At 44.3% G+C, this 16,716-nt stretch overlaps 1 long non-coding RNA gene across 2 annotated transcripts in view; it reads left to right on the plus strand.

Moving 5' to 3' along the window:
• Positions 1-6,106, plus strand: part of LOC134344726 (uncharacterized) — a 30,222-nt gene extending 24,116 nt beyond the window's left edge. For both annotated transcript variants that reach the window (XR_010017501.1, XR_010017502.1), the window contains exon 3: positions 5,688-6,106. This is a non-coding gene — a long non-coding RNA (uncharacterized LOC134344726). The remainder of the gene's footprint in view (positions 1-5,687) is intronic.
• The last annotated feature ends 10,610 nt before the right edge of the window (positions 6,107-16,716 follow it).

Consider the following 16,716-nt stretch of genomic DNA (forward strand, 5'->3'; position numbering starts at 1 on the left):
CGTATAACCTGCTTAGAGACAGTGTATAGAATGTACAAACCGGAGCATCCGGAATGAAACCAACGCAGCCAAGGGGAGATTGTATAAACAGCTTATAGACAGTCTATAGAATGTATAAACTGGAGTTCGTAGGAAACCAGCAAAGTCAAGGGGAGAATGTATAAACGGATACCAACAGTGTATAGAATGTATAAAACAGAGCACCCAGAGGAAACCATTGTGGTCAGGGGAAGAATGTACAACCTGATTACAGACAGCATATAGAATTCATAATCCAGGACACCCGGATGAAACCAATGCAGTCAAAGGGAGAATGTATAACCTGCTTAGAGACAGTGTATGGAATGTATAAACTGGAGCACTCAAAATGAAACCCACGCAGCCAAGGGGAGAAGGTATAAAAAGCTTACAAACAGTGTATAGAATGCACAAAACTGAGCACCCGGAGGAAACCAACACAGTCAATGGGAAAATGTACAAACTGCTTACAGTGTAAAGAATGTAGAAACCGGAACGCCCAGTGGAAACCAACGCAGCCCAGAGGAGAATGTATAAACTGCTTAGAGACAGTGTATGGAATGTATGAACCGGAGTTCGTAGGAAACCAACGCAGTCAAGGGGAGAATGTATAAACTGGTTACAGACAGTGTATACAACGTATAATCTGGAACTCCTGGAGAAAACTAATGCAGCCAAGGGGAGAACGTATAACCTGCTTAGAGACAATGTATAGAATATACAAACCGGAGCATCTGGAGGAAGCAAAGCAATCAAGGGGAGAATATATAAACTGCTTACAGACTGTGTATGGAATGTATAAACCGGAGTCCGTAGAATGTATAAACTGCAGCACTAGGAATGAAACCAACGTAGCAAAGGGGAGAATGTTTAAACTGCTTACCTACAGTGTATAGAATGTACAAACTGGAGCACCTGGAGGAAACAACGCAGTCAAGGGGAGAACCTATAAACAGCTTACAGTCGGTGTATAGACTGTATAAACCAAAGCACCCTTAGGAAACCAACACAGTCAAGGTGTCATAAGGTGGGCACTGTGAGCGGACCCAAATGCAAGACGCAGACACTGAAGTACTAGGAACAGGACTTGACTAGCGAGTTGGGACAAGAACACAGACTTGGGCTAGGACATTGGCTAGGAAAGCAGGACCAGGACAAGGAACTGGGAACTAGGAGCCTGGGCTTGGACTCCAAGCTGGGGACTGGACAAGGACCCAGAACCTGGCTCTTGACTCGGGCTCGGACCCCGGAACTAGGAGAGGACATGACGTGGTTTCAGGACTGGACATGGCTTGGGTTCTTTGAGGCTTGGGTATGTACTCCGAGCCAGAGGCTGGGCAAGGACCCAGAACCTTGGTCCTGACTCTGGCTTGGACTCCAGAACTAGACGAAGACATGCCATGGCTACAGGACTGGACATGGAACTCCTACACAGGACAAGGCACACGCACAGGACGAGGACGCAAAGCCTTGACTTGGACAGGATGAGGTTCTAGGACGTGGCCTGGGCAGGACGAGGTTCTTGGACATGGCTTGGGCAGGATGAGAGACCCCCGGACAGGACGAGGGAACCCCAGCACCAGGCTGGGCGAGGCACATGGACAGGAGAAGCACATGAAGCCTTGTCTAGGTCAAGGGAGAGAGGAACACAAAACACCAAGCCTTGGTCATGGGAGACAGGAACACAGAACCTTGGTTGAGGGAGGACAGGAATGCAGAGCCTGGATCTTGAGAGGACAGGAACGCAGAGACATGGAACACAGAGCTGGGACCCCTCCTTTGGAACAGGACTTGGTGCCAGGATTCATACACAGAACACAGAGAGACAGTTACCAACACAAGGTAGCGGCAAACAGCCAGACCTACCTAGCGAAGGTGTGGACACAGATACAGTTCCCAGCACAAAGTAGCAGCAAACAGCCAGACCTACATAGCAAAGGCATGGACACAGATATGGTTCCCAACACAAGGCAGCAGCAAACAGCCAGACTTACCTAGCAAAGGCATGGACACAGAGAGACTGTTCCAAACAACAACAGACAGTTTCTTATCCTGACACAGCAAGGCTTCAGTCTTGCTCCAATTGTTGAACTTGACAGTGGTGCAGGCAAAGGTTGCAGGCAAGGCAAGGCTTCAGGTAAGGCATGGTTACGGACATTGGTTGCAGGGCAAGGCTTCAGGAGGAAGGGGCCAAGAAAGGGATGCAGACAGGGGATTTTGACAGGAACAATCCAGCAACTGAAACTGAACCAAGGAGCTATTTATGTAGCCAGCCCAAAATGTGAATCAGCTGCCTCAATTAGAGCACCCAGCAGAAAAAAGGGAAAACCAGAAAACCTGGAATAAGGAACCATGGACCAGACTGTGAACCGGAATCTGGACTTCTCGGACTGGACCATGACACAAGGGGAGAATGTATAAACTGCCTACAGACAGTGTATAGAACGTACAAACCGGAGCACCCAGAGGAAACCAACACAGCCAAGGGGAGAATGTATAAACTGCTTACAGACAGTGTATAGAACGTACAAACCGGAGCACACGGAGGAAACGAACGCAGCCAAGGGGAGAATGTATAAACTGCTTATAGACATGGTGGAACTGAAGCTGGGTCACTGGCACTGTAAGAGCATTACACTAACGGCTACACTACAGTGCCACGCCATTGTTACATATGCTGAAGAACAGTGAAGAGCTTGTTTTGTATACTGTTCATACAGATTAAATCATTATGCAGTACACAGAAGTCATACAAGGTATAACCATAACAACACACATAAAATTCTGCATGAACTAAGTGGGTCTAGTAACACACATGGAGTTGATATTTTGGACTGAGACTGTTTTGGGCTGGTGTGCAAGCAGCAATGCAGAATAAAGTGTAACAGCTAAAAGAAACTGCAGAGCAGGTAGAAAATTAGGTGCAAGATCATAACGAGGTAGACTGTGAGGTTAAGAATTCATCTTATTGTACTCATCTTCATCATCATCATTATTGTATGCTGTGATATATAACGTGGGCAATCATGGTCTTATCCAGGACCATGATAGTGCTTTGCAAATTTTTCTACCCAAGTGGCTTGCAATTGCCATCTTCTGGGCGGGTTCTTGCTAAGACTTGCGACACCAACCATTATCAATTGACACCAGATTGTCTGCCTGGTATCTGTGGTTGCATAACCAGGACCTGTGATGTGCACCAGCTGCTCATCCAACCATCCACCACCTGCTCCCACGGCTTCACATGACCCTGAACAGGGGCTAAGCAGGTGCTACACCTTGCCCAAGGGCGACCTGCTGGCTAGCGGAGGAAAGGAGCACCTTTACCTCCTTGGCAGAAACGTATCTCCCCCCTGCCACCCACTTATTGTACAAGAGAACTATTTAATATTATCAGAGAACACTGGAGATCATTTTGACTGGTTGCATCATCGGCTTACATGGAGGTGCCATGGCACAGGATTAGAATACCAGCTGCGAAGGGTTGTAAACTCAGCCAGCTCCACCATGGGCACTAGCCAATCCACCATCAACGACATCTTTAATAGGCGATACTTCAGGAAGTCAGCATCCATCATTAAGGAACCGCACCATCCAGGTCTTATTACCACCATCAAGGAAGGAGGAACAAGAACCTCGGCCTCTCAGCATTTGAGGAACAGCTTATTTCCTACACCACCAGATTTCTGGAACCTACAGACACCACCTCACTTTTTAAAAAAATATCATCACCATCATGTGTCGTGCTGTATGGCATGGGTGATCATGGTCTTCCATCTGTATCCATGACCATGACTGATCTTGGCAAATTTTTCTAAAGGGCTGGTTTGCCATTGCAGCTTCTGGGCAGCGGCTTGACAAGATGGGTGAGCCCAACCATGATCAGTACTCTCCGGAGACTGCCTGCCTGGCATCAGTGGTTGCATAACCTGGACTTGTGATATGCACCAGCTGCTCATACGACATCCATCATCTGCTGCTCTGGCTTCACGTGACTCTGATCTGGAAGGGGGATGCTATGGAGGTGCTAAACCTGCATACCTCTTCCTTATTGCAAATTACAGTTTTTTTTTGTGGATTGCCATGTAATTCTGCCACAAAACAACAAATTTCATGACACGTCGGTGATAAACTGATTCTGATTAGTAGTCTCATAACAGTGCTGGATTAGTTCAGAGGTAACACAGAGTCATAATATAACTCAGTGCCTAGAGGCAGACTCTTCAAGGATGGTAAAATTCTTTTACTAAATATCCTCTCACTTTCAAGTCCCTGGAGATGAAAGTGGATTTGATCCATCTCCTGTTATTTGATGGTTGGTAAGGCCCATATGGAAATTGTAAACTCTTCTGCAGGTGGAGAGCTGCCTACCAGAGTCAATGGAGGGAGGAAGGGAAATTGGGGGGGAACGTCAGAATCAAAATAGGGGGTATTATTGCTGAGATACACTCAGTGGCCACTTTATTAGGTACACCTGTACCTGCCCATTAATGCAAATATCTAATCTGCCAATCATGTGGCAGCAACTCTATGCATAAAAACATGCAGACATGATTAAGAGGTTCAATTGTTGTTCAGGCCAAATAATAGAATGCGGAAAAGACATGATCTTAGTGACTTTGACCGCTGAATGATTGTTGGTGCCAGACCGGGTGGTTTGAATATCTCAGAAGCTGCTGATCTCCGAGGATTTTCATGCATAACATTCTCTAGAGTTTAAGGAGAATCATGCGAGAAACAAAAAAAAACATTAAGTGAGCGGGCAGGTGCGTGGGCGAAAATGCTTTGTTAATGAGAGAAGTCAGAGGAGAATGGCCAGACTGGTTCAAACTGACAGGAAGGCAACAATAACTCAAATAACCATGTGTTACAATGACAGTGTGCAGAAGAACATCCCTGAATACACAAAACATCAAATCTTGAAGTGGATGGGCTACAGCAGCAGAAGAGCATAAACGTACAGTACTCTCAGTCACACACTGAAAGTATGTCATGAAATCTGTTTTGTACAGCAGTGCAAGATAAAAATTACTATAGGTTACAAAAACAAACAAACATTGCAGAAAAAGATGCCTCTACCACCACTGTGTGCCCCTGTGTTTGAGACTCGAGATGTTCAGCATCTACACGCTTTCCTTTTCGATTTTGAGCGACACATTGACCACGGAACAGCACATCAACAAGCTCTTTCACTCATTATATCTGTGCTGAACATGATACCAATTTAAACTGGTCCCATCTGTCTGCATGTAGTCTATACCAGACTGGGGGTTGGAGAGAGTTCGTGAGGAAGTTACTTTTGTCATGGAATAATACTCACATGACATGGACACAGGCCGTTTGGCCCATCGAACCCAACCTCACCCTGAACCACCCATTGACACCAATTTCACATCAATTTGATCAAACATACTTCTGCGATCACAATTTAAGTTTGTGAACTGCAATGGTTTCAACAGTCACCAGCTAGGTTCACGATTGCTGTTGCTAATTCAAGGTTAGTTACTTCTCACCCCACAGGTTCAAGAACAGTTTTTACCCCTCAACCATCAGGCTCTTGAATATAAGGGGATGAGCTTAAGATGATGGCGCTTAACAGCGGCTCCTTTACTTGCATCTTCAGAAACAGCTCTATTTCTATCTTTAATATTTCTTTTTCTCTTTTTCAGGGTTCTTTTGAAGACCCTGATCTGGAGTTACACACTGATTTTGGCTGTTTGCGGGAATGGGACCCACTCTCAGGGCCTCATGAGTGACCGCATTTTGATATACCAAGGACACGGCCTGGGAGACTAGCAAGCCTTCAGGGTGGCAGATTTTCATGGCTCTGGAAGCAGGCAGATTTGAGTTCGGTGCCTCCTCAGAAAACTGGTGTGTCATGGGAGCCCATGGAAGATTGAAAAAAGCAATGTATGCCAGGAGACTTGAGTTCTTTTGGCACAGTGCTTGGAAAAAGTGACGCAATGGACTTTAACACCATAAATTGGCGAGTTGTTTTGTTATGTCTCCCCTCTCGCTGTGAAATGGGGACATCTCTCTTACCCTTATTAGGGAGAGAGAGAGCCTATGGTATGTCAAATACCGGGTGAATGCATAGTCTTTGGGGTACTGCAAGTCTGTGTCTTTACTGATGCTTTGCTGCACTTTTGAGTGCTCAGTGGAGGGTGCAGATGCTTTTTTGCTGGTGGGCGAGGGGTGGTCATCGCTTTGCTGCTGCTTATGTGTGGTAGGGGGAGTGGGGGGTGACTTTGGAGTTCTAACATTTAACTGTCATTCATTCTTTGGGGCACTCCTTTGTTTTTGTGGATGTTTGCGAAGAAAAAGAATTTCTAGATTTATATTGTATACATTTCTCTGACATTAAATATACCTATTTGTTGAATGCCCAAGTTGCTGCAGTGATTTATAGATGCCATTATGGTTATTATTCTATGAGGGGTGATTGATAAGTTTGTGGCCTAGGGTAGAAGGAGATGAGTTATTAACTTCAAACTTTCTGCATTATCACTCAAAGCGTTGAACTGCACGTGCATGTAATGAGAGTGTCTTGGATCTCCAGGCGGTCCACAGCAGGGGTGATTGATAAATTTGTGGCCTAAGATAGAAGGAGATGAGTTATACAGCTCTTGTTACATTCACGTGCAGCTCAACTCTTTGAGTGAAAATACAGAAAGTTTGAAGTTTCTCCTCATCTCTTTCTACCACAAACTTATCAATCACCCCTGCTGTAGACCACTTCTGGAGGTCCAAGATGCTGACTTCTACAAAGAAGGGATCCGTATGCTCCGTGACCGCTGGACTAAGTGTGTAAATGTATGAAAAATAAATGCGATAGGTTTTTCTAAAATTGGCTCCTTCTACCTTAGGCCACGAACTTATCAATCACCCCTCTTATTCTTCATTTATTGCGTATGCCTGCAAAAATAATCTCAGGGTTTTGTATGGTGACATCTATGTGCTTTGATAATAAATATACTTTGAACTTTCACATGATTTGGTTAATGAAATTTATGACTTTTTTGCCCAGTTTGTGAATGGTGCAAGGATAGGTAATGTTCAGAAAGCAAGGAATCTACAGAAGGACTGAAACAGATTGGGAGAATGGGCAAAGAAGAGACAAATGAAATGAAATGTAGTGTAGGGAAGTGTGTGGTCCTGCACTTTGAAAGACTATTTTCTAAATGAGAGCAAATTCAAAAATTAGAGGTACAAAGGGTCTTGGGAGTCTTTGTTCAGGATTCCATAAAGGTTAACTTGGCAGGTTGAGTCTGTGGTAATGAAGACAAATGATATATTGGCATTAATTTGGAGAGGCCTAGAGTACAAAAGCAAAGCTGTAATGCCGAGGTTTTAAAAGGCACTGGTCAGATCACACTTGTAGAGTATTGTGAGCTGTTTTGGGCCCTTTATCTAAGAAAAGATGTGCTGGCATTGGAGAGGGTCCTGAGAAGGTTCACGAGAATAATCCTGGGAATGAAAGAGTTAACTTATGAGGAGTGTTTGATGGCACTGTGCCTCTTCCTGCTGGAGTTTAGAAGAATGGGAGGGGGGGGCGGGTTCTCACTGAAACCTAATGAATTTTGAAAGGCCTTGATACAGTGGACATGGAGCAGATGTTTCCTATAGTGGAGGAGTCTTTGACCAGAGGACATGGACTCAGAATAGAAGGATGTCCCTTTAGAACAGAGACGAGGAGGAAGTTCTTTTGCCTAAGGGTGGAAAATCTGTGGAATTCATTGCCACAGATAGATGTGGATGCCAAGTCATTAGGTATACTTAAAGTGGCGGTTGATAGGTTCTTGATTAGTAAAAGTGTCAAAGGTTATGAGGAAAAATCAGGAGAATGGAGTTGAGAGCAATAATAAATGCCAAGGTGGAATGACAGAGCAGACCCAATGGACCAAGTGACCTAATTCTTTTCCTATGTCTTATGGTCTATTATTAATTCACATTTGTACATTCACAGGATTCTGTACATCAATATTGCCAAACTCCACATTTACTTACCACCTTAACTATCCTGGAACTGAAGAAGTAGATTGGATTTGAAAACTAAAGTGAGTATGCTGTTACATATGGTCAAGTGTGGGTAAGGGATAGCTGATTTCCTTCCCTAGAAGATTTTTATCAACCCAATAGATTGGAGAGCATTCTGACTGGTTGTACCACAGCCTGGTATAGAGATACCAATGCACAGGAGCACAAGAGTCTGTTGAGGGTTGTAGAGTCAGCCAGTTCCATCATAGGTAAAACCTTCCCCATAAATGAGAACATCTTCCAGAGACAGTCTCTCAAGAAGGTGGCATCCATCACTAAGGTGTCTCAACATTTGGGACATGTTCTCTTTGCCTTCCTATCATCAGGGAGGAGGTACAGGAGACTGATAACTTGTGCTCAATGTCTTATAAACAGGCTTATTCCTCTCCTCATTACATTTCTGAAAAGTCCATGAATTCATGAACACTACCTCATTATTTTTCTTTTGCACTGTTAGTTTATTTGTATAACTTATGGTAAGTGTATGTAGTGTGGTAGTGTAGACTTGAGTCGAGCATGATATTCTCTGAAGGGTTGGTTGTGACTGGGTCTACATGTGGCTGCAGAGGCTGATCTGGGATTTCTGTGGGAACTTATTCGGTATGTTAGGGCAGATTTACTAATTGGAGAATGTATACACATGACTTTGTTTAACATGGGGAGGCTGATGCACTGGAAGCCATCACACGGTTCTGGAGAGTTCAGAGTTAGGGTCCAGTGGTATGGAATACAAGATGACTGGGGTCCCTTCATTTCTGCAGCCTTGCTCTGCTTTCATGCTGTTGTGATGTGGCATCCTCTTCCGCCAGCTCTGCAGTGGAGGTCTTGGTTGAATCGTTCTTTGTCTGCATCCTCCCTGAGGATCATTGCCGTGTTGTGGTGAAGAGGTTTGTGAGGTCCTGAGATCCCAAGATTGATGCCATTCTAGAGCTTAGCTCTTGGTAGGGTCACCCATGGCAGTAAGGTCAAGGGAGTGGTTCCAGACAAAGAATGATCCAACCAAGACCTCAGCGATGGAGTGGGGTAAATTTATGTATTGCCCAGTATTGCTGCTTCAAAACAACACATTTTATGACATATAAAAGTTGCTGGTGAACGCAGCAGGCCAGGCAGCATCTCTCGGAAGAGGTGCAGTCGACGTTTCGCGCCGAGACCCTTCGTCAGGACTAACTGAAGGAAGAGTGAGTAAGAGATTTGAAAGTGGGAGGGGGAGGGGGAGATCTGAAATGATAGGAGAAGACAGGAGGGGGAGGGATGGAGCCAAGAGCTGGACAGGTGATAGGCAAAAGGGATATGAGAGAATCATGGGAGCTGGACAGGAGGCCCAGGGAGAAGGAAAAGGGGGAGGGGGGAATAAAACCAGAGGATGGGCAAGGTGTATAGTGAGGGGGACAGAGGGAGAAAAAGGAGAGAGAGGGAAAGAATGTGTGTATATAAATAAATAACGGATGGGGCACGAGGGGGAGGTGGGGCATTAGCAGAAGTTAGAGAAGTCAATGTTCATGCCATCAGGTTGGAGGCTACCCAGACGAAATATAAGGTGTTGTTCCTCCAACCTGAGTGTGGCTTCATCTTTACAATAGAGACATACTGTATATCAGCTTGGAATGCCAGATTTATTTAGTCACTCAGAATATGATTTCATCAAGTCCTGTAGTTAGTATTCCAACTTTTCTTTCTGGACCAAAGTTTTATATCCCTAGATGCCAGATCAACAATTTGACCACAAAACTATTGTTGCCCTAATCAAACCCAAACAGTCTGAATTCTTCATAAAAGAAATGTACAGTATCCGATGTTGATTGAATAGCACAAATCACTCATTAAAATTAATATTGCTCATTCATCAAAAGAAACTGCTAATATTTATCCCAGTCTTAACACCAGCATAAAAAAAATGATTGATCATGATTACGTGGCTGCCAGGGAGAGTTTGCAGTGTATACATCAACTAACTACAGTCCATTAATAGCCACAGCACAAGAGACACAAGAGATTCTAGGTCGCTGACACTGCAAAGCACTATGCTACCATGCTGCCCCTGTTAAAATGCAATTCTTCTTTTCTACAATGGCATTTAAATTATAAAAGGAACTGAGAAGTAACAAGAAGGATCTCACTTCGGCCACACTCCTGTTGATTATTCCAGTACCTAGGCAGAACACCCAGCAGAAACTCCAGGAGCTGAGCTATGATAAGACAGAATATGATAAGACAGTACAGCACAGTAGCAGTAGTGTGAGGACTCAGGTTGAGTATGATGTTCTCCAAAGGAGTTGTCTATTGGTTGGCCTTCAGCTCTCTGTAGAGGCCAATCTGGGATCCACATACTCTGGTGCAGTGTGGTCAAGAGTAAATGCTGGATGTGGTTAGTGGTTGGGTCTTTTAGTTGTTCAGTCTCTCCTTTTGCAGCTGCCAATTGTTCTCTGTTGCACAAGGGAAGTCACTCTTTGTTGTGCAGTTCCCTCTTGAACGTATTTCCTCTGGTGTGTCCATTGAGTGCAATATCTTCACAGTTTTTAGATGTTATGTTCAGTTTCTGCAGGATGATTTTAATGTTATCTTTGAAATGTTTCCTTTACCCACCAGGAGCTTGCTGACTTTCTTTCAACTGGGAGTAAAGGATCTGTTCGGGGAGACATGAGTTAGGCAATTGAATAACGTGACCTATCCAACAGAGTTGGTGTTACTCTATCACAGTGCTGATCCTCTTCATGTTGGCCTCCACGAGTACACTGGTGTTGCTGCAACTGTCCTTCCAGCTGATCCTCAAACTCTTTCGTTAGGATCTTTGGCAGTATTCTTCCAGGGCTTTCAGGTGTCCCCTGCTAGTGGTCCATGATTCAGCTCCATACAAAGGTTCTGTTCAGACCAGTCAGTTGCAGTTTTCAAAGACTCTTTTCCTTAACCTTTTATAGGTTCCTCTAGCACAGTACAGACACTTACCACCCCCACCCCCGACGCTCTGCCAAATCTTAACCTGCTCCAAGATCGATCTAACCTTTCCTTCTTATATAGCCGTTCATTTTTCATTCATGTACCTTTATATGAGTCTGTTAAAAGTCTCTAATGTAACTGTGCTTACCACCACCCCGGCAATGTGCTCCACACATCCACCACTCTGTAAAAGTCCTACCTCTGACATCCCCTCCCCCATAATTTTATTCAATCACCATAAGATTATGCACTCCTTTATAAGCTGTTGCCACTCTGGGTGCTGACTGCCCCCTATATCCATGGGTTTTATCATCTCATACACCTCTATCAAATCACTTCTCTTCCTCCTTCACTCCAAAGAGAACATCCCTAGCTCGCACAACCAATCCTCATAAACCATGCTGTCTAATCCAGGCAGCATCCCTGTAAGTCTCCTCTGCACCTCTTTAAAACTTTCACATCCTCTAATGGGGTGATTTGAACTGAACGCAATACTCCAAGTGTGCTCTAACGAGCATTTTCGAGCAACAACATTACCTGACAGCTCTTAAACTTAATCCCTCAACTAATGAAGGCCAACACACCATAAACATTCTTAGCCACCTAATTACCTTTCTTTGCAACTTTGAGGGATCTTGACATGAAGATACCTCTATTTCTCCACACTGCTAAGAATGCTGCTATTATATTTGTTCTCTGTCTTCAATTTCAATCTTCCAAAGTCTATTGCTTCACAGTTCTCTGCATTGAAATCCATCTGCTACTTCTCAGCTCAGCTATGCTTCCTATCAATGTCCTATTCTAACCTACGGCAACTTTCTACACCATTCACAATACCAGCAACCTCTGTGTCATCTGTAAACTTATCAACCTACATCTCCACTTCCTCACCTAAGACATTCATAAAAATCACATAGACAGAGTCCCAGGGGTTCATAAGACCATAAGATATTCGAGCAATTGCCTATTGAGCTGCTCTGCCATTCCATCTTGGCTGATTTATTATCCCCCTCAACCCCATTCTCCTGCCTTCTCCCCATAACCTTTGACACTCTTACTAATCAAGAACCTATCAACCTCCACTTTAAATATACCCAATGACTTGGCTTCCACAGCCATTCATGGCAATTCCCTCACAATAGGAAACATCCTCTCCACACCTGCTCATTAATGCAAATATCTCAATGTATAAAAGCATTCAGACATGGTCAAGAGGTTCAGTTGTTGTTCTGACCAAACATCAGAATGGGGAAGAAATATGATCCAAGTGATTTTGACTGTGGAATGATTGTTGGTGCTAGATGGAGTGGATTGAGTATCTCAGAAATTGCTGCTAACCTAGGATTTTCATGCACAACAGTCTCTGGAGTTTACAGAGAATGGTGCGAGAAACAGAAAAAAAAACTTTCAGTGAACCTCAGTTCTGTGAGTGAAAATGCCTTGTTAATGAGAGACACCAGAGGAGCATGTCCAGACTGGTTCAGGCTGACAGGAAGGCAACAGTAACTGAAATAACCACATGTTACAACAGTGGTGTGCAGCAGAGCATCTCTGAACAGACATGTTGAATTTTGAAGTGGATGAGCTAGAGCAGCAGATGGCCATGGACATACATTCAGTCTCCATTTATGAGGAAGAAAACTACCTAATAAAGTGGACACTGAATATATATTCTACCCTGAACTGACTTCCCAAAATGATTTACCTCACACTTGCCAGATTTAAATTTAATCTGGCGATACGCTACCTAACTTTGTATTTGATTTTCAATCTGCTGCAGGTTTTGACTGGTTTTGGCAATCTTTCTCCCTGTCCAAAGCATTAGAAATTTTGGTGTCAATGACAAATTAATGAGTCACGCTGCCCACATTCACACCCAACTGTGCTGATATGTATCATAAGTTGTACAAGATGCTGATGAGACCTCATTTGGAATATTGTGTTCAGTTTTGGTCACCCTTAGATTGAAAAGATACCATTAAGCTGGAAAGAGTGTAGAGGAGATTTAGAAGGATGCTGACAGGACTTGTGGGATTGAGTTATAGAAACGGTTGAGCAGGTAGGGATTTTATTCATTGGATTGTAGATCAGCAGTTCACAACTTGGTGTCCTTGCTAATGGTATTGGTCCATAGCATAAAAAAGGTTGGGGACCCTTGGGTAGGAGAATGAGAGGTGATTATTCAGAGGTGAATAATGTCCATGGCCCAAATAATATAGTCAATGTGAAGGACAATAGTACTGATGTGTTTAAACAGAAGCTGAATTAACACATAACGGAGGAAAGAAAGACAAGGATATCTTGAATGGAAGGAGAGTTGGAGAAGGCTTGTGTTCGATACAGGCACTGTTTGGAACAATTGCTCCAGTTTCTGAGCTGAAGTTTCTATATAATTCCTCAGCTGAAGAGCTTGGTACAGCCACACACAAATCAGCAGAACACAGACAGTGTACAACCATCGCTCTACCTACTGAATATCAGGGTTGAATATGGTGACTGACATATATGTACTTAGATAATAAAATTTACTTTGAAGTTTGACTGGAATGATTGTAACATTCTGCCAATGTAATAACCAGACTGTTCAATCTTTGGCTTCTCCAGTCTTGGCCAATGTTGTGAACATCAGGCACCAATTAGAGATGGCAGTCCTTTCACTCATCTAGCTTGTATGAGGCACCCATGATTTTACAGAAACTCTAAATTTTAAAAAACGGTTTATTGTGGAATTAATTTACATTATTTCTATCAACATTCTCTGCTGAAGAAAGGCCCCAAATGTTGGATATCTGAAACTTGAAAGAAAAATGATGGAAAAAGACCTCGAGGTCAGACAGCATCTGTGGAAACTACTCTTTCAGTTCTGCGTCCCTTTACCTGACCTGAGAATAGGGAGATAGAGAAAATGGAATCTTAATTCATTGGGAAGGTGACAGGAGGACTAGGCAAATCAAAAGGGAATGACTGTGATAGGGCAAAACCTAGTCAGATGGGGTGGCATAGTAGCGTAACAGTTAGCATAACGCTTTACAGTGCCGGCAACCTGGGTTCAATTCCCGCCACTGTCTGGAAGGAGTTTGTACACTCTCCTCGTAACCAGATTGATTTCCTCTGAGTGTTCTGGTTTCCTCCTACAGTCCAAAGACATACAAGTTAGTAGGTTAATTGATCATTTTGGTGTAACTGGGCAGCACGGCTTTTTATGCCAGAAAATGAAACATAAATAAAATGTGTACATGGGACAGTTAGAGTGTGATTATGTTTATTTGTCTGCACTAGGGATCTGCCATTGGTTCAGTCTGTCTAAGCGGGAGAAGAAGTGGGCTGAAACCATAGGCATATACAACAGAAGTGACCAGTTCTGATGTGAATAGGAAATTAGAATTACCTAAAGTTACAGAATCTGGTGTTGAGTCAGGAAGGCTGTCATATGCACAGATAGAAATCCCATTTTATTTCATCTACCAGAGATGTATTAGATACCTACCTGCTTGGACTCAAGCTCCAATGTAACCTATGTGGAGTACAGGAAGGAGAGGCAGAGTCAGAGAGACCCATAAGACCATAAGACAATAAGAGAAAGGAGCAGAAGTCGGCCATTTGGCCCATTGAGTCTGCTCCACCATTTTATCATGAGCTTATCCATTCTCCCATTTGGTCCCACTCCCCTGCCTTCTCACCATAACCTTTGATGCCCTGGCTATTCAGATACCTATCAATCTCTGCCTTAAATACACCGTGGACTTGGCCTCCACTGCCACCCGTGGCAACGAATTCCATAGATTCACCACCATCTGACTAAAAAAATTTCTTCACATCTCGCCACCTCCAACGGGATCCCACCACTAAGCACATCTTTCCCTCCCCCCCTCTCTCTGCATTCCGCAGGGATCGCTCCCTACACAACTCCCTTGTCCATTCGTCCCCCCCATCCCTCCCCACTGATCTCCCTCCTGGCACTTATCCGTGTAAGCGGAACAAGTGCTACACATGCCCTTACACTTCCTCCCTTACCACCATTCAGGGCCCCAAACAGTCCTTCCAGGTGAGGCATCACTTCACCTGTGAGTCGACTGGGGTGATATACTGCGTCCGGTGCTCCCGATGTGGCCTTTTATATATTGGTGAGACCCGACGCAGACTAGGAGACCGCTTTGCTGAACATCTACGCTCTGTCCGCCAGAGAAAGCAGGATCTCCCAGTGGCCACACATTTTAATTCCACATCCCATTCCCATTCTGACATGTCTATCCACGGCCTCCTCTACTGTAAAGATGAAGCCACACTCAGGTTGGAGGAACAACACCTTATATTCCGTCTGGGTAGCCTCCAACCTGATGGCATGAACATTGACTTCTCTAACTTCCGCTAGGCCCCACCTCCCCCTCGTACCCCATCTGTTACTCATTTTTATGCACACATTCTTTCTCTCACTCTCCTTTTTCTCCCTCTGTCCCTCTGAATATACCTCTTGCCCATCCTCTGGGTCACCCCCCCCCCGTCTTTCTTCCCGGACCTCCTGTCCCATGATCCTCTCGTATCCCCTTTTGCCTATCACCTGTCCAGCTCTCGGCTCCATCCCTCCCCCTCCTGTCTTCTCCTATCATTTTGCATCTCCCCCTCCCCCTCCAGCTTTCAAATCCCTTACTCACTCTTCCTTCAGTTAGTCCTGATGAAGGGTCTCGGCCTGAAACGTCGACCGCGCCTCTTCCTATAGATGCTGCTTGGCCTGCTGCGTTCACCAGCAACTTTGATGTGTGTTGCTCTTCACATCTCTGTTCTGAATGGGCGCCCTTCAATCCTTAAGTCATGCCCTCTCGTACCAGACTCCCCCATCATGGGAAACAACTTTGCCACATCCACTCTGTCCAGGAGTGATTAGCCACTCTGAACTATTAACTCTCACCAATTTTTTTACACAAGGACCATAGAAAGCATTCTATCCACATGCTTTACAGTTTGCTATGGCAACTACTCTGCCCTGACCACAAGAAATTGCAGAGATTTGTAAACACAGACCCAATCCATCACCAAGAACAACTTTTCTTCCATGGAGTCTGTCTATACTTCCTTCTGGCTCAGAAAAGTGGTCAAAATAGTGAAGCATCTCCACCACTCTGGTCATTCTTTGCCTGCCCCCTCCCTTCTATCGGGAAGATAAGAAGACTTGAAAACACACACCACCACCAGGCTAAAGAAAAGTTTCTATCGCACTATATCAAACCATCCCATGTCGCACCGACAATCATTCCACAGTCCAGGTCACTTAGATCACATTTCTTCCCCATTCTGATGTTTGCTCTAAACACCAATTAAACCTCTTGAATATGCCTGCACGCTTTTATGCATTGAGTTACTGCCTCATGGCTAGCTGACTAGATATTTGCATTAATGAGCAGGAGTACAGGTGTACCTAATATAGTGGCCACTGCGTGTAAGTGCTGGGTTATATTAGCAGTGTGAGTATGTAGATCATAATGTTGTAGCTTTATCTTAGAAACAATCTCATTCGCAAGGTGTTCACCAAATCTGATGCCTGTGCGTGTGCACTTTGAGTACGATACCCATCTGCTCTCTGAAACGAAGATCTGTCACTATTTTTAAATAAGACCTCACTTGACTGTCAGTATCTGTATCAGAGTGATGTAACATGAGATATGCATCCCGCTGTCTTGGTGAAATAGCCAGCAGAATCAAAGACCCCACCTTCCCTAGATGCTTTTT

This window comes from Mobula hypostoma, chromosome 4, assembly GCF_963921235.1.
Source record: "Mobula hypostoma chromosome 4, sMobHyp1.1, whole genome shotgun sequence".
NCBI classification, from domain to species: Eukaryota; Metazoa; Chordata; class Chondrichthyes; order Myliobatiformes; family Myliobatidae; genus Mobula; species Mobula hypostoma.